This window comes from Eptatretus burgeri, chromosome 8, assembly GCF_056783735.1.
Source record: "Eptatretus burgeri isolate ZD-2024b chromosome 8, Ebu_testis_v1, whole genome shotgun sequence".
Classification (NCBI taxonomy): Eukaryota; Metazoa; Chordata; class Myxini; order Myxiniformes; family Myxinidae; genus Eptatretus; species Eptatretus burgeri.
Window position 1 is genome coordinate 59342459 of NC_140968.1, and position 4208 is coordinate 59346666.

At 51.0% G+C, this 4208-nt stretch overlaps 1 pseudogene; it reads left to right on the forward strand.

Moving 5' to 3' along the window:
* The first annotated feature begins 444 nt into the window (after positions 1-444).
* On the forward strand, positions 445-667 carry LOC147021828 (U2 spliceosomal RNA; annotated as a pseudogene).
* Positions 668-4208: the final 3541 nt, after the last annotated feature.

Genomic DNA, 4208 nt, shown 5'->3' on the forward strand with positions numbered 1-4208 from the left:
CCCAACCCTCTTGTCTCCTGCTCCCTTTGTTATTTGTTCTGTATGTTACCTCTGATACGAGCCTCATCATTCTCAAACCTGTGAATGGAGGGAATAACCAATTTGCTCTCACCTAATCAATTAAACCCGGGTGGCTGAGGATGTATATATATATATATATATATATATATATATATATATATATATATATATATATATATATATATATATATATATATATATATATGTATATATATATATATATATATATATATATATATATATATATATATATATATATATATGTATATATATATATATGTATATATATATATATATATGTATATATATATATATATATATATATATATATATATATATATATATATATATATATATATGTATATATATATATATATATATGTATATATATATATATATATATATATATATATATATATACACATCGCTTCTCGGCCTGATGGCTAAGATCAAGTGTAGTATCTGTTGTGGTCAGTGCGGTGGTCAGTGCGGCGAAGGAGATCTGCCAGCTTCCGGTCCGCGCTTCTAATAATTATATTTTCGCGGGCCGGGATGTTGGCGGATTAGGGCTTCAACACCCGGGGTCGGAGGCAGACATCCAAACTGTCGTTCAGACGGTGTGGATGCTGTCCTCCAGTGACCTTTCCTTACGCGGCATTGCCACGCAGCAGCTCTTGTCGGTCGTCCACCGGACGATCCGCTGTGTTCCCGTTGAGTCGGACGTGGATAAGTTCCTGTCTGGCTCGATGGAAGGGCCATTGGCGAACTCCGGGTACAGCGGCCAAATTTCCACGCTCTGGTCTCGGGTGAGGTCCGCGACACGGCGGTTGAATGTGACTGTCCGTCGTGCCCTCTCAGGGGTGCCCGTTGTGACCCTGGGCCATTCCCGAGAGTGCAGCTCTAAAGACGTGTGTTCTGCACTTCGGGAGTGGACCAGGGAGAAGTTTGCACAGCGGTTGCTCGGCCTCCCGGACCAGGGAAAGGTGGCCGCTGCACTGAAAACGGATAAGTTTGCCAACGGTTCCTCATGGATTCGCAGTGGTTCGTTTATGCGCTTCTGTGATTGGAGGTTTGTGCATCGGGCAAGGCTGAACTGTGTCCCGACTAATGCTGTGACCCATCGGTGGAATCCCGCTGCCCCCCAGGGGTGTCGGCGGTGTTGCTATCCCCGGGAGACTCTGGCTCACATTGTTGACCATTGTCCCCCGGGTATGGTACCCATTCGCCGCCACAACATGATCCAGAGTCGCCTGGTCAAGGCCATTCGTCATGGGGACGTATATGTAGACCAACATGTTCCAGGTGATCCCTCCCCACATGAAAGACCAGACATCACTGTGGTGGAGGGAAATAAAATCACAATTGTTGACATTGCTGTCCCCTTTGACAATGGTTCTGATGCCTTTGCCACTTGCGCAGTTGCAAAGAGGGAAAAGTATGAAGGACTGCGTAAAGCATTGGTGGCTAAGGGCAAGGATGTCCAGGTGCTTGGGTTCATAGTGGGGGCACTGGGATCGTGGTTCCCTGGAAATGAGTCGGCCCTGAACCGGTTGGGAATCTCCCGGTCTTACCGGAAGCTGATGCGTCGGCTTTGTTGTATTGATGCCATAAAGGGATCCCGGGATATTTATATTGAGCACATGTCGGGCCATCGTCAGTATGAAGAGGTTTGAGGTTGGTACCTCCCTATTTCCCTTCCCCCCTTCCTTCCTTCCCCCCCCCCTTTTTTTTTATTTTTTATTTTTTTTTTAATGGTGTGCATGGTTTCTATGTTTGTCTAAGTGAATGGATCTTGCCAAACGGACGAGAAGTGCAAATTTCCATTTTTGGACTGGTCCCCTTTCTTTTTATGGCTTGGTGCCCTTAATTGGTCCTTGGGGGTTGTATTCTTTTTATTTTGACATTCCCCCAGGGGCCTATTTCTATTCTCCTCTTGATTCTAACGGTGTGGAGGAATTTTATCCTCAGTGTCTATTCTTTTTTAACTTTTTAATTGTGGTCTTTTATAAATTTTTAATAAATCTGTTCTTATCAGTTTAGTTGTTATTGTTGTGAATGAATGGTGGTTTTTTATTTTGTTGTTGTTATAATTTTTTTTTTCTCCCTTTCTCTCGGTACATTGTGTGGACGTCCAATTCCGGGAACTGTTTTATGAATTATTGCGAATCTTTTTTCTTTTGTGTATGATTCTACTTTTTGGAATACAGATACCCGATGGAAGAGGACGGACGGAGGCCGGGTCGGCGAGGTGAAGGTGCTGCTCGAGATGTGGAGACGTTCCCCTGCGAGTACTGCGGTAAAAACCTAGCGACGCTCGCGGGGTGGCGTCGACACATCGCCCGCTTGCACCGGGTGGTTGCCGCGGAGGCTAACGCCCCCGTCGGCCCCCAGACCCAGGTATTTTTGTACCCGCTTCCCGACCGGTGGCCTTGTTCACTGTGCCGTGAGACTTTTTTTAATTTTCAGACCCTACAACGACATCTAAAGCGGTTTCATGCCGAGACCGCTTTTATTTCAGTTTTTAGATGCTCGAGGTGCGACCTGGAATACGATACGGCAAGGAAGGCGGCGAACCATTTCCAAATCCATCGGAAAGAGGACAGAGTTCGCCCCTCCGTTGCCGGTATCGCTGGGCCTTCGGGTAATCGACTGCCGAGACGATGGCTGGCTAAGACTAGCGCTGATTCTAGACAGGTGCCCCAAGTTACTACAAAGGATGCACCGGGTCCGGCCGTCCCGGCCGAGAGCTATGGCTCTGACGACGGGGCGGCCGGCCCGCATATTGTAAATATGAGTGGAATCGGTGGTAGTAAGCGGCGGTCGTTCCGGAGGTCCTGGTCACCAGTTTTGGGTTGCCCCTCTGGAGGGCAGGCTGATCTGATTCTGGAGTCTAGCCGGGTCTTAGAGCCCCTTGTGGGTGTCCCCCTCTTGGAACAACAATTAGTTGCCTGCAGTGAGTCTCCGGTGCTGCCCATCACCGAGGGTTCCCCTGTCGGGGTTATCCCCCGATTGTGGTGAGGAAACATCCCGGGTTCTTGACTGCTTGGTATCAGCTATTCTTGAGGCCCCCGAGGGGCCTGCTTTCGAGGAGGCTTGTGACAGTTTTTTGCAGGTGGCGGGTGCTGGGGCTGGGGGGGTTGAGCGGTAGTGTGGAGAGGGGGGGGGGCGGGGGTGGGGCGGGGGGGCTTGAGCCCGCGGGTGCGACTGAGGCCAGGCTCCGCCCGCTCGTTGCCGACCGGTCTCGGGTTCCCCCGCCCCGGCGCGACGCTCCCCCGGCTCCACGGCCTGTCTCCCCTCCCCCAGGTGTTGATGCTGGCCCTAGCTTTCCTGAGTATTGGGTTGGTCGGCTGAGGAACGCGGTGTTGTGGGAGGAGTTTGAAAAGGTCTGCGATGCGTTTGCCAATGCCCTGGTTGACCGTTGCCGACCGCGGCGTGGTGGACGCAGTGCAGACGCCCCCACGCACCCAAGTCGTCCTCGACCTGACCGTCCGGATATGGCGGGTGCTTCCGGGCGGAGGTATGACCCCCAGGAGGCCAGTCGCCTTCAGAAGCTGTACAGGCACAGCAGAAAGCGTGCCTTTGGGGTGGTCCTCGGGAAAGCTGAGGATAGATATTCTGGTGGGAGGGAACCCGTGGAGGCTTTTTTCTCCCGGGTGTTCTCCGCCAAGAATGTCGACCCAGCGGTCATTTCCCGGGAGTTCTCCAAACATGTGTCATCCACTGACGAGGCTCGTGCGGAGGGGGCAGCGTTAAGTGCGCCCGTTGGTCAGAGAGAGATCTCTGCCCGACTTGGGCGCATGAGTAACTCTGCCCCGGGACCGGACCGTGTTGAGTACCAGCACCTGAAGCGAATGGATGGGGCGTGTCGTGTGACATTGGAAATTTTTAACCGATGTCTGCGCTCGCTCCGTATCCCCGCTTCATGGAAGCAGGCCACCACGGTCCTGATCCACAAGAAAGGGGACACCGGGGACCCAGAAAATTTTCGGCCGATTGCCCTCCAGAGTTGCCTCTATAAACTGTTTATGGCGGTTCTGGCTGATTGGCTTTGCAGCTGGGCGCTCCGGCATTCAATGCTGAGTGAGGCCCAGAAGTGCTCTCGGCCCAGTGAAGGCTGCTTCGAGCACTCCTTTTTGCTAAACACCATAATGAAGGACGCCAGGCGGAATCAGAAGAATATTTTTGTT